General features: G+C 37.6%; 1 protein-coding gene across 1 annotated transcript in view; it reads left to right on the forward strand.

Annotated features, from left to right (window-relative positions):
• Nucleotides 1-24,675, forward strand: part of LOC122803147 (serine/threonine-protein phosphatase 4 regulatory subunit 2-A-like) — a gene marked incomplete in the record, with an annotated part of 737,724 nt that overhangs the window by 120,356 nt on the left and 592,693 nt on the right. The window contains 1 exon segment of the mRNA XM_044072767.1: nt 23,331-23,375.

Raw genomic sequence — 24,675 nt, forward strand, 5'->3', positions numbered from 1 at the left:
CTTTGCAATGAGGTGCGTGACTTAGAAGGATTTCCTGACTACTGTGGCGATGTGATTATCAAAGGAGAGACTACTGTCCACCTGTATCCCAAGGTCTCTTATCACACTTATGATGCTTAGTAGGCTACCGCCTATGTGGTAGTTCATGGGTACAGTGTTTTTCCCAAAGGGGATGACAGTGCACTTCTTGACATTGAGTTTGAGGGCATTAGTTTGACACCAAGTATCAGTCTCAATGAGGCCTCTCTGCAGAATGTCCACATCATTAGGCGATTCTATTACAGTACCTAGTTTGCAGTCATCTGTGAACTTCATTAGCCAAAGACCTGCTGTATTAACCTGGACTTCTGAGAAGTAGATGCCAAACAGGAGACAACCCAGGACTGAGCCCTGTGATACTCCACTTGTCACTGGTCTGAAGGTGGATTTGGAGTCGGCTACTTTCACTGTGTGGGTTCTGTCAGTGAGCCAGTTGGACACCCATCTTGTGACCTAGAGATTTATGCCCAGTCTAGTGAGTTTATCTATAATACCAGAGTGGGGGATGGTGTCGAAAGCCTTGGTGAGGCCAAGATAGGCTGTGTGCACCACCCTACCCTCGTCCACGGCTTTGCTGACTGCTTCAAAGAAGTCAGTCAGGTTTAGGAGACATGACCTACCTTTTACAAACCAAAACTGAGTGGGGTCCAGAATTTGGAGATTACCTATGTCCTTGTTTATAAGCTCCAAGATGATACATTCCATGGACTTGCTGACCCAGCTTGTCAGGCTAATGTGGCAGTAGTTCTCAGGGTCCATGGTGGTGCCCCTTTGTGGCGTGGGATAACCATCACTGTGCGCCATTCAGTAGGCACAGAGACTGAAGTGAGGTTATGATTGAACATGGTACTTAGGTGGGGTGCCAGTTCATTCTGTAGTTTGTGCAGTACGCAGCCTGGGATGTTGTCTGTTCCCATGGATGCTGTGTTCTTGGCTTTGGATAGTTCAGTCTTTACTTGGGCAGCCATGATTACAGGGGGTTTGCATTCTTCAGTATAGTGATGGGCCCTTTGGGGGGGTGAGGAAGGGGTGAAGTTTGCACTCAACCTATCTGCCAGTATGTTGGCAATATCAGTTGGTTCTGTATATCTAGTGCCATTGTGCTGTAGCTCGCAGCAAATCTGAGTGTCGCCACTGAGATTCTTGAGGATTTAATGAAGATATCAGCTTCTGACTGAGGCTGACCAGGGAGTTTCTGCAGCCATGGGAGTTTACTCTTTTTTGCAACAGCTTCTTCCTTCTGTTGTAAGAGTTTGTTTATGGCAAGGGACCACCAGATTGGCTTCCTTTTTTGGAGGATAGCATCTTTGTTCTGTTGTGGATGGCACGATCCATGCACTCGTTTATGTGCTTATATAGTGCATTTGTATAGGATTCAGCAGTCATACCTCTATTTTCTGTCTGTATGGGTGTCATGAAGCTTGTCACTTCTGTCTTAAGAAGCATGAAGTTGGCTTTGGAGAAATTTTTTTTATGGTGGGTTCCTTAATGGGGGGTGGGGGTGGGATATTGATGTCTTGGGTGATTAGCTTGTGGTCGGGTCTGACCAGCGAGTAGTTGACCTTTGGCATGGTACATCAGTTGCCCATATTGGTAATGACCAGGTCCAGGATATTGCTGCTCTTGGTGGGGGTTTGGACAAGCTGATCCAGGGCGTTGGAATTTATGAATTCCAGAAAGTGTTGAGCAAATGAGTTAGTACAGGAGTTGTTTTCCAGTTGATGGTGGGGTAGTTGAAATCACCCATTATTAGTGTATTGGGCTGTACCTTAATATTATCCAGAATTTCAAGAAACATGGAGTGGGCATCCTGGGGGATCTGTAGCAAGCTACTACCTGGGTTGCAATCTTGCCCAGTGTTAGTTGCACTTGGATAATTTCAGATGCATTATGTTGAGCAACTAGCCTGGAGGTGTGGATATCCTTAATGAATATGGATATGCCTCCTCCTTTAGTGTTTTGGTCCAGGTTAGGTGGCTGAAAGGTGTGGTATGAGTTATAGCCTGATAATGCAGGGGTGCTCTCTGGAGCCTTGAACCAGGTCTCCGTCACTACACAGATGTCGATGTTCTCCATTTTAAGGAGTGCCTCGAGTGATTGCATTTTGAGGTTTAGACTTCTAGCATTGAGTAGCACTACCCTCAGATTTTGCTTGCTTATACGTGCTATGGTGGTGAGTTTGTGTGCTCATTTCCACAGTTTATAGACATGGATTATAGTAATGAAGAACAGCGCACAGAAGCTTGTCAGCTTTGGTATATGAATGCACAAAGCACATAGTGGACTACGATACACAATGCTACATCAGAAGGGTGTATCATATGACATTGCTTCAGAGCACAGCCGTCTCACGAAGGTATAACAGGCCTTACTAAGTGCACAAAATCAAGCAGCAGAAACCAGCAATGGGCCATAAAAATCACTAAAATAAAAATCCAATGACCAGGTAGTATTCGATACTGAAGTTTAATATACCAAACAGAATCATTCACAGACATCATCATAATCATGAATGAAACATTCAAAACACACCAATTAAATACTGATACCCCCCCATTATTTACCAATCAATAACTCAAGAATATAAACCAATCAGTAAGGATATTTAAATCTTTAAGAAATGTATAACCAATCAAATAGCTGACCAATGACAACCTTAGAAATAAAAATTGCACCAATCAAATTGGTGTCCAAAAAGCCTTGAAAATGAAAATTCAGCCTCTCAGCATTCAAACTGAAAAAAAAATGCCTTGTTGTCAACTGCACACAATAAATAACTTTAAACCAAAATTAAAGTCTGGATGCTCTTAGGATTAATTTACTTGTGGTCAAAATTGCTTCATTTAAACCAGGAAAGTTACTGGCATCTAAGTTACGGTTTCCACCCGTCCTGTTGTCAGTGGGACACTCATGGGTTGAGCCTTCTCATCTCGCTTCCCGCATTCACAGACAGTGGGACTTTAAATGTCCCGTTTTCCCCTTTTCGCACTCGCGAATTGCCGTTGCCATGGAAAAGCCACAAATACTTCCATTTTTTCCACAGCAATGTAGCTACGTTACCAATCCGGACCTGCGGTTAGAGGGATTCCCTGCTAGGTCCGGGTTGTGTAATTCAATCAGTAATTGGCTGCAGGGATTGGAGGGGGGGGGGATTCACCTAGAAGAACCCAATAAAGGTCACAGCTGTAGAACAATTTTGTCTTGGTGCTCTACAGCTGCAAAGGAAAAAAGGTCTGAAATTTCTAATCCCAGCCAGCCAGCCAGCAAAGAAGCCAGTTTGCAAGGGAGCCTGCTAGCCAGCGAGGGAGCCTGCCTGCCAGCCCAGCCACTTGAGCAGACAGAGCCAGTCATCCAACTAACCATTCTGGCAGGAAGGAAGCAAGCTAGCCCAGCAAAAATGTGATAGTGGTAAGTACATAACAGTATTTTGTGGCTTTAGTTATTTAAAATGGGAATATTGTGCTTTATTTAAGTTGTTGATGTTTAGAGGTAGATGGGGATGTAGTATGCAGTATTTAAATCTGTGCAGTGGTTATTTTGAGATTTTTGAGTAGTAGTTTAAAATGGGAATATATTGTGGTTTCATTTTTTAATTTTTAGAGGTAGATGGGCGTGCAGTACGCAATATTTAAATCTGTGCCGTGGTTATTTTGAGATTTCTGAGTAGTAGTTTTTAAAGGTATAAAACCTGTATGTATATGTAATAGTTATTGTTCTTGGGGGTATGATTTGTAAGCATTACTTTTAAAAGGCTGAACTGTGTGTATAGAAGTTGTTTATTTCTAGTGGGGGGCAGTGAAATATAAATTTAGTGTGATGTATTTCTATTGTCGTAGCTTTTTCTGGGTATTTTCTGTTTGCAAATAGAAAATGTTCGAGCATAGTTTGCACTTCTTTGTATGGAAATGTGTGCAATTTAATGCTGTTTTCAGGAAGTTAGTGTATACTGTTTGGGTAATTTTTCCTGTTCTTGCAAGTCAATGTGTATGTGGTACAAGTCTACCTTTTGAGGGGGAATGTTAACAGTTAATGTGGTGCATTTATTATTCTAGTAGGTACATGTTGCCAACTTGCCAAAGCTGTTTCAAGATTGTTTTCATTTATATTTTGTAAATGTGTGCATTTAATTTTTTATGCATTTTTAATAAGGTTAAAATGTCCTGCTTTGCTTGCAGTGTGAATATGGGTGTACTGCTTTTACTTGGGCCTGTTTATTGCATCACTATGCTGGGTAAATTACTCTTAATTGCTATGTTTTGAGGTAAAAGGATCCCATGGAGTCTGCTGTACATTGTAGTTTATTTTACTTCTCTTGCCAGAAGTATTTTTAAAAGGTAAAATGTTTACAGACTTTTTTCCTGTTTATTTCTTTTTTTTGTGGATGCATGCTCAGAAGTTAATGCAGTGTATTTGAGATTGTGCTAAACCATATCGTTGTTATAGGGTAGTTTGCTTTTATAAGTAGCAAAGTTTGTATTTCGTGTTTTAGTGATGTCTTCAATAAACTTACAATGCACTGTTTTCATTATAATCCGATTACGACCAGTGCTGCTGTTGGGCATGTTCATTAATAGATCATTGAGCTGTGTAAATTAGTGCTATACATTTATTTTAACTGCTGACTTCCACTGTGGTGCAGCGCTAGTGTTGTTGCCTCACAGCAAGAGGTTCTCCCGTTTGATTCTTGGCTGGAGTGCGGGGAGTGCCTTCTGTGTGGAGTCTGCATGTCCTCCCCACGGTTGGGTGGGCGTTCGAAAGACATGCGTAAATGGGCGTGCCTTGGTTGAACGTCGAGCTGGCACCTCGGTGTTTGTGAGAATCTGCTGCCAATCATTAGCGGACCAGAGTTCCACTGTGGCGACCCCTAACCGGGAAAAGCCGAAAGACAACAACAACATTTCTTTTAACTGCTGTGGTCAGAAGCTAAATTGGGTCTATGGTATCCACTGTGCATTCACATTCATTTTAGTGTTTGTTTGGTTCAGTGAATGTGGTTAACTTTTTTTTCTTGAGGGGTGGGGTGAGGTGGGCATGTTTGGTGGTAAAAATAATGCATTTCATTTTCTACAAGTTGTGTTAATGTTAGTTTTCAATGGCCAAAATGCCCCCTACATTACCTTATTTACTATTTTACCTTTTTCAAACTGTTTTGTAGTAACTCTTTTCTGCTCCATTCCTCAGTTCTTTTGCATGCCAATGTTTTTCGAGCCAGTTCTTTTGAGTGCCAATGTTTTTCAAGCCAGTTTTTTCAAATGCCACTGTTTTTCAAGCCAGTTTTTTTGAGTGCCATTTTTTCGCATACCAATGTTTTTCAAGCCAGTTCTTTCAAGTGCCAATGTTTTTAAGCCAGTTCTTTCGCATGCCAATGTTTTTTAAGCCAGTTCTTTTACATCCCAATGTTTTTTGAGCCAGTTCATTTGTGCTGTGCAGCAGTATGTTACTGCACCCTACTAACACAGTTTTGGTAAACATGTTGCATATCAGGTAAGCACAGATTCAAGCATGAAGAGAGCAGCAGCTTTATCACAGTCAACCAGCAACAAGAGAATGTGCAAGTGGCAGGATGTTTGGAAAACAGAATACGACTGGATCGAGAGATGCAGTGATGTCAAAGCGTTCTGCAGGTACTGCAAGAGAGAATTTCTAGTGACCCACAGTGTAAGAAACAATGTTGCATGACATGAGGCAACTGAACAACATAAGACTGCTATTCTTCAAGCTAAATCCACTCACCTGATGACAAAGTAGGCAAGGAATGCAAACCTTGAGAGACCAGAACTTAGGATCATTGCAGCAGAAGCCTCTGAGGTGTTCCATGCTGTTAAGCACAATATTTCCTATAATAGCTTGGACTGTGCAGTAAAGTTGGCCAGCCAGTTGTACATTAACTCGGACACTGCAAAGAAACTATCTTGTGGAAGAACCAAGGCTGAAGTCATAGTCAAAAATGTTTTGGGACTGCACTCATTGGAATGCCTCCTGCATGACCTTCAAAAACTAGGCACTTCATTTGCAATTTCATCAGATGCTTCCAACAAGGGGAACATAAAATTATTTCCACTTGTTGTGAGGTATTTTTCTAAAGAAGAAGGGGTGGTGAATGGCCTTTTGGACTTTTATGAAGACCCTGATGAATATGCACAGGCTATTTCACAGCAAATTTCCAACATTATGGAAAGGCACTCCTTGCCCTGGAACAGTATTTCAGCTTATGGGGCTGATAATGCCAGTGTGAACTATGGGAAGAAATCTGGTGTGTATACCAGATTAAAAGAAAAGTGCCCATCACTCCAGAAGGCTAACTGTGTTGCCCACATCATTCACAATGCAGCCAAAAAAGCTGCAGCACAACTACCGTACGACGTGGAAGTATTTGTAATGAAACTTTTCAGCGACTTCTCAGGTTCTGCCACAAGGACCAGAGACATGAAAGACTTCTTTGAGTTTTGTGGCATGGGATTTGAGAGTCTCTTAAGACATGTGCCAACAAGGTGGCTGTCTCTACTCCCAGCCATTGAAAGAGTAGTGAAAAATCTCCCAGTGCTCCAGTCCTATAGAAGAGGAGATCCCCGGTAGATATGGCAGTACTTTTCAGCTAATGAGCATGATGAGAATGCATTGCCTACGCTGCCCCAGTACTATCTGCACTTTCTTTATGCTGTTCTTGTTGATTTTAATGAGCATATAAGTACATTACAAAAATCAGCACTTGCTGCCATGGAATCTTTTTGTGTAATGGTCTCTCTGAAGCAAAAACTGCAGGCAAGAGCTGAAGGTTCTTTCTTTGGTGGGAAACATAGGGCACCTATGAGCACATTACATAGCACTTCTGCTAACAAACTGAAAAGAGACTTCATTGTGTTTTTGGAGACAGCAGTAAAATACCTGGAACAGTGGTTTGATTATACTGAAAGCAACTACTTGTTTCCACTATCTAAATTATCTCTAAATGAGTCCTTTGCTTTCAGTGACTTACTTAATGTGATCATTGCCCTGAGTCTGCAGGATGTAGATGAAGAATATCTTTTTAGGGACTACTTGGCAATTAGGCCCTTTCTCGAACAGTTATGTAACACAAGCTTGACCCCAGGAGAGAAGTGGCTGAAGCTTTTCAAAGAAGGGCCTGAATACATTATATCCGGTAATTGCTAGGGTTTTATCTATACCAGCCTTTTTCTTTGGTGAAAGGTAAATGGACAGATGTGCAAAACCAATGTAGTGTGGACTTGTTAAAAGCCAAACTAATGATGAATGTAAATTACCGGATGAAATGTTGTGACTTTTACTCAAATATTGTTTCAAATTGGGCGCTTCTTCAAGCCATAAAATCAAATTCAAAATACACTTAAAAAAAAGTGATTTTGTGTACTAATGTGCAGTATAAAGTACTAAGGTGCAGTTTGTAATTTTGTGTTTTTCTTTGTTTAGCATTAATTTGCTAGTGTGCAGTATGTAGTACTAGGGTACAGTATGTAGTTTTGTGTTTTTTCTTTGCTTTAGCTTTAATTGACAATAAAAAGTTTTAATTTTATACTTGGCTTGTATGTGGTATGTAGATTTTTTAAAGTTTTCTTTCTGAATAGTCATGGTTGGTTTATGAATATTTTAACTTTTTAAATAAACAAGTATCTGTTTAATGAGTAGTGTGTTTTTTCTTCCTTTAAAGTTTATTTACTGTTACAACTGAGTAATGTGTGTTTTTGCAGTAATAGTTCACTTCATTTAAATGGTTTAAGTTCTCAGTATGCTGTAATGTCACAGATTTGTATCCATAACTTGTTAATACTGCATCTCCTTTAACACCTCTGGTGATGTCATGGTGGGGGTATGGCCAGTGTCATATTGGCCACACACCCTGTCCTATTGGCCACACCCCCATGTCCCACTTTGGCCTTGTTAAAAGGTGGCAACCCTAATCTAAGTTGCCAGAGCTTCTCCCAGTGTAAAAGAAAATTACACCAATCCCCTGAAAAGGCTGGGATTTCGATCCTATCTAATATGAAAAACTTGAACTTAGAAAAGTTATGACAAAGCAAAGCATGTCTAGCCAATGCACTCTTGTCATCTTTTCTTAAAATACAATAAACATGTTGATGAATCCTGCAGTTGAAAGCACTGTTATTTTTGCTAACGAAGAAAGCTGAAGATGTGGTGCATCTAGGCATGAACACCACTTTGTGGGACAAACAATTATATCTCCCTTTGACCATCCACTTGCAGAGCCTTTCCAAAATTTCATTGTCAAGATCAGTGTTGATAAAAGAACATTGTCGACAGTGACCACATCTATAGGTTAAACTAGAACCATTATAACAACCCCTCTGTGGTATCTGTAACATGTTTTGAAAGTTAGGTCTGTTCTTAAAGATAAAAGTAGGTGGATCCTTAAAAATACGTTTAAACTCTCATCACATTCTAAAGTAAACTAGCTTTTTGATACAATATTACACATACCAGAAGCATCAAAGGAGTAATGAAATACCATGTTATGGGATGTAGAAAAAGAAGAATGTATATGTTCCAAGAAAGGGGCATGAGCCCGAAATTCTTGCACCAGTGGTGTAAATATTACCTATGGACCAAATTCTAGTTTGCTTAAAGCAATACAATAGTCATTAATAATCTCATTCAAGGTACCTTCCTTGAATTAATTCATCCCATTTTTTATTATAGGACCATATTTGCCATTTCTTTCATGTAAGACTTCCTGACAAAGCAAATCAGATAAGGAGCAATGGTGACGTCTCTCGAGGAACATGTTCTTAGGAATATTAAAGTTCTGTTTACAAACATTGTCATCTGAAGTCAGGTGGGAAACCCAGATAAATTGGCTTTTTACCAAACGCCTTTCTGATGAAGGGGGTGATTAATTTCAAAATGCAAAAAGCTATTACGAAAGGTTAGTTTCCAATAAATATTAGTATTAAAAGAATCTTGGTTCCCTACAGAAATCTGTATTTCCAAATAATTAATACATTCTCCATTAATGTAGTAAGTAAATTCCAAAAAGGATGTAGATGCTTGTAATTTTGTAAAAAAAAAAATCCATCAAATTCTTCCTTACTACCTGACCAAAACACAAGGACGCCATCCAAAAAATGATGGTAGGCTACACATTGCTGAAATGAATTCAACTTAAAAAGTTTTTCAACTTCCCACCATAGTAGGATGGCATTCGCAAAAATGGGGGCACATGCGGCCCCCATAACAACTCCTTTTAGTTGCTTATAATATTTCCCCTCGAAGAAAAAGAAGTTATTACTGAGAACTGAGAATGTTGGCAAGGCTTATGTAGGCCCTCGGGCCAATAGCCTAGTACGTACCTACGAACCTTAGAACCTATAAACAATCTCCATACACTCCTGGATGAGCATGGCGACCAGAACACAAGGATGTCATCCAAAAAATGATAGTAAGCTACACAATGCTGAAATGAATTCAACTTAAAAAGTTTTTTCAACTTCCCACCATGGTAGGTTGGCATTCGCAAAAATGGGGGTGCATGCAACCCCAATAACAACTCCTTTTAGTTGCTTATAATATTCCCCCCTCGAAGAAAAATAAGTTATTACAGAGAACAATCTCCAACACTCCTGGATGAGCATGGTGACCAAAACACAAGCATGTCATCCAAAAAATGATAGTAGGCTACACAATGCTGAAATGAATTCAACTGAAAAACTTTTTCAGCTTCCCACTGTAGTAGGATGGCATTCACAAAAATGGGGGCACATGTGGCTTCCATAACAACTCCTTTTAGTTGCTTATAATATTCCCCCTCGAAGAAAAACAAGTTATTACTGAGAACAATCTCCATACACTCCTGGATGAGCATGGCTTTGGTATTGGACAAAGACCCATACCTTCTAATTACTTTAGCAAAACAGTGAAGCCCCTGTTTATGGGGAATCACAGTATATAAACTCTTGTTGTCTTGGGTGGCAAAAAAACTGAATCTCCTTAACTGAAATATTTCATACTTTATCAAGCAAGTCTCATGAATCTTGAAGAATGTGTGGGAAGTTGGGGAACAACAACTTTAAACGTTGATCAGCATACTTTGCTGATGGTTCAGTCATAGAACTCTTAGCAGCAACAATTGTATGTAGAGAGGGATCATCTACTGATGAATGAATCTTTGGGATACCAAAAATCTTTTTAATGGTAGGCCACTGTACCTTCAAGAAATCATGTATAGGTAAAGAAATGTCAAATAAAAGCCATTCATCCAACTGAATACTGATCGCCCTATGAGCGATATTGATCTCATTGATTGATACATCCTGGTGTACCAAATCATCTGCATGACGAGAATTCATTCTGCTAATATAATCTGTTGTATCCTTGATGACCAAATCCCCTCCCTAATTGGGTTTCATGCATCGGATACCTTTGTCAGGTGTAATTTTATCCAAAGTTTTCCCATCTTGTTTAGTGAGGTTAAAGTATCTATGACTATTTTTGTTGTTCAGTAGTTCTTAAATTTCCTTTTTGTAAGTTCTTTCATACATGTAATTCATAGGGTGGAAGGGAGGGTTTGCTAAACTACTCCACTTGAAGTCATTTGATGGAATATTGTTGTTCAGTTTTCCACCACATAAGAGTCGCAAGTTAAGTTTCCTTGCAAACAGCTTAAGATCTAACACAGTTCAGTGTTAGTGCGTCCAGAGGGAATAAAAGTGAACCCCTTAAGAAACAACTTGTGGTGGTCAGAATTAATGTGTAAATATGAAAAATTATAAATTATAAAATTATCAAAATTGGTAATGGAAACAATACCTTGATTACACATAACCAGATCAATTCCTGTTAAATGATTGTCACTTAACATCTCCTGTAATCGACATTGTTGTATTTCTTCTTCCAATAGTTCCCTCCTTTTGCCCAAAATGCAGTTGTCTGTCTTGCCTGTTGCTTGTTAGCAATCCTCTCCAAATGCCTCTGAGCCTGGAAGTCTAAAGGGAATTCATGATGGACTTCATCTTGTTCACCAGCCTTTTCATTGCTGCAGTCATTTGTTGATATACGGTACCCATCATAAGAAATAGGAACAGGACCTTTACCAGAAATCTTTGAATATACTGTCTTGTTCTTTTAGTCATTATCATCTCTTTGTAATTTCTTAACCTTCTTCCTTTTACCAGAAATCAATTTCATATCAGTATCAACAAAGATATTGTTGAAATTGTTCCTGTGTTGTGGAAATGCACAATCTTCTGTGATAGACTGTACCAATTTCGAAATATCTTCCTTGTAACTTAACATTCACCTCACATTCTCTTTAGTAATTAAACAAGTAAGTTCAAGGCCAGATCTATCAAAAAGTTCAAGAAGTTCTATATGGAAGACAACATTCTCCTGCACACCCTGTGGAAATTTCCACATCTGCAAACCCTTTGGAACATGTTGCCTTGTAATACTTTCTGAAAGAAAATAGTTGTCAAATTGAAGAGTTTTAAATTTATACAAGGATTTGTCTAGTGCAGATATATGTTGTCCTAATGACAAATAGTCCCCTTGTGTAGATCTCATGTAATATAATTCTTCGGAAGATGCACCATGATTCCCCATGAACGGGGTGTTTCACTGGTTGGTGACGTGATTAGAAGATATGGATCTTTGTCTGATACTGAAGACATGCTCATCAAGGAGTGTATGGAGTTTGTTCTCAGTAATAACTCCTTTTTCTTCAAGGGGGAATACTGTAAGTAATTAAAGGAGTTGGGACAGGGGCCACATATGCCCCCATTTTTGCAAATGTCATCCTATTCTGGTGGGAATTTGAAAACGTTTTTAAGTTTAATTTATTTCAGCATTGTGTAGCCTACTATTGTTATTTGGACAACATCCTTGTGTTTTGGTTGAGTAGTAAGGAAGAATTTGATGGCATTTTTTCAGAATTGCAAGCATCTGCATCCTTTTTGGAATGTACTTATTACATCTGTGGAGACTGTGTTAACTATTTGTATATACAGATTTTTGTGGGGAACCAAACTTATTTTGCTACTAATATTTATCAGAAAGCAACCTTTTGTATTAGCTTATTGCATTTTGAAAGTAATTACCCCTTTCATCAGAAAAGGATTTGATAAAAAAAACAATTTATCCGGGTTTCCTATCTGACTTCTGATGACAATTTTTGTATAGATAATTTTAATATTCTTTTTTCCCCAAACATCTTTATTAAATTTTGATATATGACAAAGGCAATCTTACATTCTTATAAAGGAAAAACATGCAAAATTATACCACTTTAGTCACAAACAGTTTACATCACAGACACCTTTGAAACAACTGTAGTTGGAAACATTATACATCACTTATATACCTCCCAGTCATTGTCAGTTAAGCATTATATGGCTTATTCAAATCCTGCCTCTTAAACCTTTTCTTAAGAACATACTCCTCGAGAAAGAGGTTACTCTTGTTCCTTAATTGATTTGCTTTCTCAGGAAGTTTTACTTAAAAGAAATGGGAAATATTCTCCTATAATAAAAAAGTGGGATGAATTAATTAATTCATTCATTCAAGGAAGGTATTCCGAGCGAGATTATTAATGACTGTTACATTGATTTAAGCAAAACAGAATTTGGTCCAGAGGTAGTATTTATACCACTGGTGTGGGAATCTCAGGTTCTTACCTGCTTCTCAGAGCATGTACATTCTTTTTATATGTCCCATAACATGATACTCCATTATGTCTTGGTTGCCTCTGGTATTTGTAATATTGTATCAAATAACTGGTTTACTTTACAATGTGATGAGAGTTTAAAAGCATTTTTAAGGATCCACCTACTTTTACCTTTAAGAACCAATATAACTTTAAAAACATGTTAGGGAGACCACAGAGGAGTTGCTGTAATAGTTCTAATAGATGTGGTCGCTATCGACAACGTCCTTTTATCAATACTGATCTTGACAATGAAGTTTTGGAAAAGGTCTGCAATTGGATGTTCAAAGGTAGATATAATTGTTTGTCTGACAAAGTGGTGAACATGGCTAGATGCACCACATCTTCAGCTTTCATCGACAAAATGAACAATGCTTTTAACTGAAGTATTTATCAAAATGTTTATAGTATTTTAAGAAAATATGACGAGTGTGTTGGCCAGACACACTTCGCTTTGTCATAACTTTTCTAAGTTCAAGTTTTTCATTTTAGACAGGATTGAAACCTCAGCCTTTTCAGGGAATTGGAGTAATTCTCTTTTATATTGGGAGATGCTCTAGCAATTGCGCTTAGACACCAGTAACTTTCCTGGTTTAAATGAAGCAATTTCAGTCACAAGTGAATTAAAGCTAAGAGCATCCAAACTTTAACTTTGGTTTAAAGTTATTTACTGTGTGCATTTGACAACATATCATTTTTTTTCACTTTGAATGCAGAGAGGCTGAATTTTCATTTTCAAGGCTTTTATTGGACACCAATTTGATTGGTGCAATTTTTATTTCTAACGCTGTCATTGGTCAACTATTTGATTGGTTACCCATTTCTTAAAGATTTAAATATCCTTAGTTATTGGTTTATATTCTTGAGTTACTGACTGACAAATAACAGGGTTTTGTGTGTTTTTTATTAATATTTAATTGGTGTGTTTTGAATGTTTAATTCCCAGTTCTGATGATGTCTAAAGATGAAAGCGAGTAACTGTGATTGATTCTGCTTGGTGTATTAAACTTCTATATAGAGTACTATCAGGTCTTACTAAGTGGTCACAACTAGAATTATTGATACATTTTGTCAATGTCATAATTATCCAAAGTAGGGTTCTACTCACCAACTAACAATGTGTTTACAATTTTTAAATGTTTTTAAGTCTCAGCACTGGATGTTTGCCTTCCATATACACACTTTTCTTTGGGATATCCTGGTATTGAGAACATTAGTCTCTGACCATCTGTGTCAGCAAATTTGAAAATGCAAGACCGGAGTTCATTATTACAGGGAACATAGTTAGTGCTGGAAAAATTCTTATCTGTTGAAAATGAGAATGTGGACAAACCCAGATGTTGAAGAATAAATGTTAGGGTAAGAAAGTATCTGGTATTATAGTGATCTACCATGACACTATGGGATTTCTGTACCAAAGGCATTGTTACTTCTTGTTGCAAATGCTTATGTAAATTGATGTTCACCTGCACACTTTTCTTTCAGAAATTTGTAATGAATTTCTTTGCTGCCATTGTAGCAATGTGTAAGTTTTTCTTTGTAGGCTTTGTCCTCAGTCTTGTACATGTGCTCGCCTTTGCAAACATGGACAGAGACTACCGACACTGGGTTGGGTAGCTGTAGTGCATGACCTTCCTGGAACCAGAACCCTGTTTTCCATGATCTGAGCTTTCTGCCCAAACACTAGAGTGGCATTTGGTCTAGCTGTAGATACTTATTGCCCTTCCCCTGTCAGCTAATCAGTCAGGTGACTGCTAATCAAACATTGAAGTCACCCTGTGTGACATCTTCCTGCTGAATTAGAATCAGAATCTGTCAAGAATCTATTAGAAAACAAAAAATAGAATTGTATTGAACATTCATTTTTGTCAGAACTGCAATGTACAATGTTAACCAATAAAACATGTTTCATTATGTGAGGCAGTCCTTCTTTATGATCTTTAAAAATATAGTTGTTGATTTGATTGCATTGAATTTATCAGACATGATTCTTTTAAACCTTCTTTTTATTTAAATTGATCATACATCGGATAAAATGAAGGGATTATTAGCATAGGTGGCACTAAAGTTTGAAGGATTACAGACTGCAGTCAGGGTTATATGACATAGATATTGCAAGGTAAAGCATCTTGAAGCAGCTTTAATAAACTGTCTGGATAGTCACCTTACTTTGAAGTTTGTTACTTTCATGAAATGCTGCACCACTTTTGTCACTTTGACTTCAGTCTGTTACCCTTCTAGCATGGTGTATACATTGAGGACAGTTCATCATCTTGATGAGTTTTCCCATCTTAGTACAGTCCTCTGAGCAGTACATCTTATAAGTCAGGCAGGAGCTCCAGCAATGTCAACCCCCTGTAAGTCACCTCAACTTTTTAAAATTAGATTGAAACAGGGGAAGAAAATAAGAATATCGCTGACAAAAAGCAAAACCGTAATGCCATATTCACATCTTATCTTTATGCAGTTGTAGCAGTGGATCACACTTTTGTGTTGTATATACTTAACATCCATAAGTGTTGAACTATCCATCTTCCATTACTGCTAACTTATGCATACTCTTTCACATTGTAACCCTTGTCCTCATGCTACATCCTTTTATAGTGATAGGTTGCTAATCAAATTATTCTAACAGCATCCTACATTTAAGCTGGTACTTAACTGCCCTCAGTGCTGGGCTCCTCCTTTCAGCCATCAGCTGTGCTGCCTAGATCTCTTTCAGCACCATCTGACACCATTGCTCTGTAGTAAGAGAAGAACAAGGTTTTCATACATAGGTGACATGTTTCTCCAACAGTTAATAGAAATCTCAACATATCAGTTTCTCATCTTCATCTCACTGTTAAGAGGGATCTTAACATGTGGCTTTCACATTTCTTAATCACTGTTAAGAAAAGTCTCAACATATGGCTTTCTTTTTTGGTGGTCTGTACAGGTATGGAGTCCTATACAATACTCCTTAAGAAATATGGAGTGAAGTCTCCTATATGCCCTACATTATCCTCTTAGTTTGAACTCAGTCATGGCTTAGGTCCTTTCAAGATCAGAAGATATATTCCCAGTCCCTAGTTCATCTCTTCCCATTTTCAGCATAAGGAAGGCACTGCTGGATATATTCCAGATGCTTGGTGCATACAGAGAAATTTTTTTGTAAATGTCTTTCACTGGGGCTAGCTGTGGAGTCATTAAATGTTGTATCTCTGTGTCTCAGTCCTCTGTGAACAACTCAGTCCCCAGTACTTTCTCAAAAGATTCACAGAACCCCTCTGACTTGGAGGATGGTTATGTAAAAGGGCCTCTCTCAGACATGGCAGCAGTTGCATTGGTAGTCTGACAGATTGTAGGTGCTCCCTGATGACTGACTGAAGCTTCTAACATTGTCTACCCTTGAGTCTGGCAACAGTGGCACATTTGCAAGTAGGTATAAACACAAATGATTATTATTTTTACTATAAACTCATGCTTTACAGAATTTACTATGTGGAAAAAACATGCATTAGTTAAAGAAATAATGTGACAGAACCAGTGATGGATCATATTTCATCAGGCCGCAGTTCATGTTGATGTGTAAGTCCCAGCCTGTCTTGTGATAGATTGGGTTTTTATCTAATCTCCAGCAGAGGTCATATACTGACTGGGACATTTGTGACCACTGTTAACTTTTTAATTCAGAATCCAAATTATAGACCTGAGGTAATTAACCCAAAACAAACTAAGTAAGGTGGGTGGACACTGCTGGAAAGTTGCATATGTAAATAAAGTGAGTAGTCATAAAACATTCTGTTTCCTGAGGACAATTTTAAATCTGTACTGTCAAAAAACCTGGTCTGAGGAAATCTGTTGTATGCCACAGGATATGGAATTCAATGTCTGTCCTGATCTTATGGAGAAGAGGAGTGGCAGAGGCTGTATCCTCATGAAAGATAATCACACTCCAGGCATGAACCAGTGCTGCAGTTAATACAAATAATAAAGATTTCAACATGACAGGCTGCTGCCACATTCCTTGCATGACACCTAGTATATTCTTCCATCCACAACATCCTTTTCCCCATTTTTGCACATGGGATCGGGGTGTCACTTCAATAGTGACAGTCATCTAGACCCAAAGTTTATACTGCTGAGTGGCTAGCACTGCAGTGGTAGTTCACCCACACAGTCCACTCATGCACATTGATACCTGTGACCAATTAAAATGTCCAGTCCAGCTACTGCATGTTTTTGGAATGTGTGAGGAAACTGGAGCTCCCTTTGGAAACCCACATGAACACAGGGAGGACATGCAGACTCCACACAGAATGAACTCCAGTCAAAAATCGAACAAGGTCACCTTTTGCTGTGAGGTCACAATGGTATCTGTTGCGCCACTTTGCCACCCCATCTTCTGAAAACTCCCCACATTTTTGAATTTTTTAATTTTCTTTAGAAAAACAACAGTAACTCCAAAATCCTGCTTTAAAAATGTTCGGCTTTCCGTAACTCTTCCTGCTAAAATACTACTGTTTAGAAGTTATTTCTTTCTTGCCTATGCTCAACATTTGCACCCAAACATTGACCCTCTTCTACACTTTCCTTGTGTATTTAAGTGCAAGTCTCTGATGTTGCTTTCAGACACTTGCCTTTCAAAACTTCCAGGAATGTTTCAGAATGCATTTTCACAGCACTGTTGAATCAAATGCCCATCTCTCAAAAACTGATTTGGATTGTATTGCATAACATTCAATTTTCCTCTGAACCTTAATGAACGTTCATCATATTGCATGCGGTTATTTTCGACTCATGTACAAAACAGCTTGCAATCCCCCCGGGTCACACACAATTTCAGCAGCACTTTCAACTGCATTGGCCCAGACGTCTTATTATCCACTGTTAATGACATGAGCTTTGAACTACACAAGACTTTTTTGTAAAATATACTGAATGCTAAGAAAATAAAAAGCTTGTCTTATCCTGTTTGGGTCAGATGAGACCTGTATCACTTCACAAAGCACAGACTGAACAAGATACTTCAATAAACACCAAATTATACTTCAAAAACAGACTATTAATTCTACAAAAAGATAAATATAATAGTGCCAATTAAGCCAAGAAATCAAACAAAAAACCTTCAAATCAATTATGGAGTCCCTCTGTTCAGGTCAAGAAGCCTATACAACATGACTAGAGAGGTGTACCCAACCGTAATAGACTTCACTACAAATTAAACATGTGCTTAAAACCTTTAATTGTTATTGCTCTTGCACCTAACATCTTAATCCATATTACCTACAAATTCACATTTGCTTTTTTGCCAGTATTCACATTTTCCAGTTTTTACTCCTCAAGTACCCTGCTTAGCTATCCAATACTAAGTTTCATGATTTTAATGTACTTGTGATGTAACCAATATTCTCTGAAGCTTTTCTTCTGGCTTCTGTTCATTTGAAATATCCCATGTAAACTACAAGCTTATGTCTTTTAAGCACAAATTCATGCAAAACCCAAAATGTCCAGTGCTATCCCATGCAAAGAACCTTCACAAACACTACTAGAAAATACAACGACATACATCTGGAACATTTCTCCCGAGGCCTCCGCTGAAAATTGGCTTCGTTCCAAGTCAGACTTTCCCAGTAAAGAAGTGTTAAATAAATAAAATAAAATAAATAAATAAAATACTTACCTATTAGCTGTCTATGAAGGACTACTACATGTATGAATCTTTTATTGGATACTTCTTCCTGGCACATTCTTTTTAGTTCTTCACTTATCTGAAGACACAAATCCACAAATGTAACCCATATCAAAGTTCCTGCAGATGCAAGTTCCCAGTGCTGGATTTCAGGGTGAATGCTTATAAATGCAACAATGCCACTTTGTCAAGGCTTCTGAAAATGTGATGAGAACTTTGTTTTTTGGTGCAAACAAAAATCAGTCTCGAAACCCACATAGGTCAAGTATAGAGACAGACCTCTGCTGCACAATCTTCACACAATCTTTTTCCTTAACATCCACCCCTCCTGTTCCACCCAAATGATCACCCCCTACCTTGAGCTCCATCAGAGTTTCTCTGTAATGCCAACTCTCCAGTACCCCCAGAGACTGGAGAAAAGTCACAGAAGTGCTGTAGCCAAATTTTCCCTAATCAGTTTGAATACTATCTGAAAGTCATTAACTAGCCTTAGAAAGAATAATCCTTTCAAATAAATAATAAATCTAATTCACATAAATCTGCCTACATATTAATTTGGTGCCATTAACTAAACCACTCCAAAATGAGAGTGCACAATCTAAGTGGCCAGAAGTGATTTGTGAGGAGTCTAACATGACATTTAAGACACAGTCACAATGTTTACAGGAAACTGCTTGCCTGACCAAAGTTGTCAATGGCAACTATTCATAGTTCAAATAAAGACATGCAATCAAAATTGTACTAGCATTTCTAGATACTTATAAATGAAATGGGATCTGAATAAAAAAAACTGATTAGTTACTCAGTCTCAAATGATGTAAATGGAATTTATTGACAAAACTGGGATGCTGATATCAGTGTAGTATCACGGTAAAGAAAAACAAAAACAAAAGCTATGAATTAATCAGTGCTGCACAACAGGACTTTTCACAATGCTAATAATAAGTCATAACACAAGCCAGGAAGTGCTCACTAGACAAGCCTGGAACAGGAACCAAACTCTTTATGGTTTAGCACACTCGTTACAGAGCAGACTACAACTCCAGAGAGGATGGAGAATTGTTCATCAGGGTGATGTTAGTTCACTAAAAACAGTAATCAAGGACCACCAATGTGCATGAAAAGACTGGAAGTGACTTTGTCCACCTGCAGTACATGACCAGGCCATCAGCAGTCAAAAGGACGGAAGCATAACTGAATTGATGAATAAAATGCAGGGAATAAACCACAGCCAATAAAAACTGTCCTTAGAGAACATTCACTGTTCAAATACTGTGTACAGTACGCATGTATACAAATAGACTTTATTAGTAAAGGTAGTATTAGCGCAAATTTTTTTCTCGGTGACATGAGGTGGAGGTGGGAATCTTCATGTTTCTCTCCAGAAAATACTTCATCCATAGTGTCAAACTATGACACTGGTAATATTTGCTCTTAGAATGAAATAGTTATCACTACTAATCAGTCTATATTTTGGGATTTCTAATGTGGCGATTAAGATGAAATTAAGGGAGCCATTATTTTTTGTGAAAGAGAAATACTTAAAAATTTAACACGTTTGAGCTGTGTATTTTGAAAATGTTAGTTTTCTCTTAATTTGCTAATTAAAAGGCAATCATTTGCTTTTCTAATGCAGAAATTATATGCTTTTTCTGAGAAACAGTCACCTGAAATGTGATTAAAAAAGTAGGAATGGGGTAGCACAGTCCCACGTAATGTGGGGTGCACAGAAAGTTGTATTCCTCACATAAAATATGAATTTCGGACAAATATCTATTCATGATCTTCTGATTACAGTTTTGTGCATTCATGTCAGAATGCCTTCTGCTTTTTGGGGGCAGGGATTGGTGACCATAAAGTTAATGACTGAACCCTGTTACTGGGCATGTATACAGAAACAACAGCTGATGTAGCAGGTAAATGTTGTCATGAAATGAATGAATATCTAGCCATAGCAACTCCATTAAGACACACACATTTTGTGAAATTTAATAAAAAAACATTTGGTGGAGCTGTACAACTCATGATGAAAAGGCATTACATACCATTTAAGGGAAAATGCACACTAAAACTGGAATAAAGAAAGAAAGCTGTAGACAAAGTTACCAATATGTTTCATACATGTAACAAATCGAAACATCCAGTTATAAAAGTCACTGCCTAAAATAGTACTTTTTTCAACTACAACAGCAAAACCTAAGGGTAAAAACTAGGATTGTGGCTTTGTAGTAGAAAACTACTCCTATGTCATAGCTAAGCTATGGAACTATTTACCAAACAATATTACCACAATAGATAATACCAAAAAGTGTACACTAAAAACTATTTATTCAACACACGGATCTGCCCGTGCCCTACAACCAACAGCTAACCCCCACCTTCCTAATTTTCTTGTCTGTCTCCTCCCATCTTCCTCTCTACCCTCCTAACCTCCTCTAACTTTAAATACTTTCGCCTATCCCCCCTTAAACCTTTCCATCTCTCTCTACTTCCCCTCCAACTAATTCTTTATTTTCTTAATATAACACAACTCACAAGCTCCCTAACTACTTATACATATATTTTACAGCCTTTTACCCCTCTAACTGGTACTAAATCGATTAATGATTAATTTTTCCTCTCTTGAACCATCAAATGTTAATGTGCTTCTTACTAATGCCTATAATCCAACTTATTTTATATTTTGAAAAGTTATATTTTGTGATGTTAATTTTTTCTATCCCAGATGTTAATTAATATGTATTTTATATGTACTTCGTTACACTCCTTCTACAGCCCATGCATCTCATCTATCCTGTGTTGTTTGTAATCTGATATTGTATGTTTTTCAGTGAGTGTCACTTTATCACTACTGTTGGAGATTTTCTCCCCATGCCTCCCCTGAAAATGGGTTTCTGACTCAGTCAGACTTTCCCGGTTACCAAATGTCACTAAATCAAATAAATAAATAAAGAACTCAAACTAGTTATGACTCTAAGGATGTCTCCCGTGTATCTTTGAAAGATTTTTCAGATAGCAAGATAGGAAGGAAAGATGACTTTTGAACATGGGGATCATATAACTGAAATCACAGAAACTATAGGAACAGCTTTAAATAAAACCAAGACAACTTGTTCTGTTGCCTGCAAATTTCAAGGTTTTTCCTAAACAAATACAAATAATATTGACAGACATATAGCAGTAAATATCAGTAGGTTACTGAAGGAATGGGTACATACAAGAAATGTGTTGACATGTAATGGTAGTTCATACTCACAACAAAAAAAAGAGGTACTGAAAAACCACATTGTTATTGTTCTAGTTGCTTAATTTACATAGTCTTTGAAGAAATTCAGATAGTGATTGCGTTTCTATTACAGAAAGAAATTGAAGACCTTATTCTACTTGAATAAGAAGAAGATGGTTTCATGAAGAGAATTTTTTTTCTTTCAAACTTAATAGCATTCATAAAGTCATAGAGTCATAGATTCATAGATCGTTATTAGGCTAACGACCCTGGGGGAGTCTTTCTAAGCCTAGCCAAGTTTTCCCGAAAGAATAATGACATCCTGTATTTAAATGGGGCATTGAGGGCCAGGCATTTTTAAGATACCCCTGTCAATAAGGGACATGGGTGCCAGGCTCTGTGTAAATTTTCTATTCCGCATCCACTGGTCTAGATTACCCTGAAACTGGGTAATAGATGAACTCAGCTTTACATGGATGGGAAGCCTGTTCCATAGGAGGGGCAGTCTCTGGGACACATATCTGTTTCTCCAGCATGTTCTGTTTAAGTCACAGACAAAATTCTATGAATGTGTATGATATTCATAAGTGTGGGGTTTATGGATGCCTTCTAAGCTTGGCATAGATCATCCCTTAGCAATCTGTTGGAGACTGAGTAGAGGGAATGGGCTTTAAGGCACTCTACATAAGGCAGGTTTGTTAAGCCTTGTAGTCTTTTTGTAAGGAACCTCTGAGGTTGCTCCAGTTGCTGCATATGTGTGGTCAGGTACATACCAAAGGCAGCATAGTCTGATAAGGGCAGAATAGAGTGGGATAATGACCTCTTTGGACCCAGATGCCATACTCTTACTCATAAGTTGTGCAACATGAAAGGATTTCCTCACCACTGTGGCCATGTGGTGGTTCAAGGTAAGGCTACTGTCTATGTGTGTACCCAGATCCTTGATCACTGGGTCATCTCTTAGGGGCATATTATCATCATGGTAATTAGCTGGGAAAGTTGACTTCCCAAAAGGTACAATTATGCATTTCTTAGCATTGAGCTTAACCGTGACTTTGGCACCATTTGTTAGTCAGAGATCAAGCTTCTTAAAGAATGAGCAATGACTAAATGTTCTTTGAACAAGCATTTCTTACCATAGCTAAAGAACTGACTTTTTCCACAGCAAACGTTGATCAAGCAAAATCATTTGACATGGTTCCATAAATAAGTATTTTTGATAAACTATAAAAGTTAAAATGAACTGCTTGTATAGTGAAATAAATGAAAGGCTGGATGCTGGCTTAATTTTGGACCATTTACTTTTCCGTGTATTCCCTTTAGAGGTAAAAGTGAAATTCATCTGTAGGTAGCAAAATAATAAATTGATTGAGAGGTAGGAAGCATCACTTCTTCAACTACAGGTGCAGAAGTGCTTCTGGAAAGTCTGTACTCTTTAACCGTATGGTACCCAGACTGAAGTTTCATAGTCAGTGTAAAAACGTAGTGTTGTTCACTTTCAAAGGAATACTCTGAATTTGATAATACCACAAACAGATACAACTTGTGTTTTGGACTGTCAAGTTTGATTGGCTGAGTAAGCTTATTTCTCCATGTTTGAATCATTCTTGTTTATTCTTGACTCTTAATGATGCTTTCTGATTCATTGTACAAGCTCTCTCATACTTTCAAAATATTTGTTTGCTAATTTACATTTTAGTAAGGATTTTGTATCTGTTATTTAGGTGACTATTGTGGAGAGAAGAAATCTGCTGAAGGAAAAGATAATGGTAAGTCCCTTATGAAGAACTAGAAACTGCCTTTACTGTGATTTAGAACTATTATTTGCAGTGTGCTCCATTTTATAAATATTGTACTACAAAAATATTTGAATGATTATTTTCAACATGTTTATCAGCATTTCCCAAGTTTGCCTTTTAATTACTACTACTTTTTAATGAGATTATCATACATGGTTGGAGACTGTATAATTTTCTTTATTAATTCCTTTAATTTCACTTAATTTTACAAAACTGTCTAATAAAACAACATTGGTGATGAAAGAATGCATGGTTGTTTGAATTTTAAGAGAAAATAACATGCTGTATAACAGTGGGCTTGGAAATAAAACTGATGTATATTTCATCTTTCATGAAATGTCCATTCAAAATACACATTCATCTGATTTTAATTTAAACAGTTAATCAAAACTTGAGTGGAAAATGGCTTGCAGAAAATTAAACAAAAGTAGCTTTCTGCGGTATTTTTTCCTGACTGAAGAATTTTGTTTAAATATTCAAGGTAGGATTTCCTTGACTGTGAATCAGTAGTACATGCTGCTTCACAACATCTTCCAGTAGAACATACTCACATACAAGTTACATTGTTCTGTGTAAAGCAGAGTAGTAGCACCTTCTGTGTTATTTAACCACATCCATAGATGACATGTTTCTACACATGTACAGTACCACATCTCTAGATAGTTCAAGAATCACAAAACAAAATCAGACACTGTGTTGCTGCTTTTATATTTATTTATTTATTTGTTTATTGCAGTTGTTTACCGGGAAAGTCCACTGGGCCTAAAAGAGCCCATTTTCAGTGGAGGTCCAGGGAGGAAAGCTCTGACAAAAACATAGATGCAGAAGTAAAATTAAACATTAATTGGTACAGAAGTAGAAACAGTGTTAGACATAGTGGTTACAGAAATATATACAGAATATATACATAAGTCAGGAATTTAGTTGGTTTGATTACAGTGACATATACAGAATATATACATAAAAGCAGGAAGGTTGCCAGATGAATTCAGAGTGGTAAAAATGGAGATAAATTAATCAGCATTATTGTACCAGTATCAACAAGAGATGAAAAAAAAATAATAATAAATATGGAGAAAGTATCATTAGTCACTAGTAGTAAAAAGCATAGGAATTTAGTTATAATATAAGGAGAAGGAAGAGGTTAGGTTATAGAGCAGGTACATAGCCAGGAAGAGCTGAGATGATTTTTCAGTATTTGTTTGAAAGTGGTGGTGCTGCCCGTGTTTCTTATAGAAGGAGGAAGCGAGTTCCATAGTTTGGCAATGGT

Source organism: Protopterus annectens, chromosome 5.part1 (genome assembly GCF_019279795.1).
Source record: "Protopterus annectens isolate FY-2018-M chromosome 5.part1, PAN1.0, whole genome shotgun sequence".
In the NCBI taxonomy this organism is placed as follows: Eukaryota; Metazoa; Chordata; order Ceratodontiformes; family Protopteridae; genus Protopterus; species Protopterus annectens.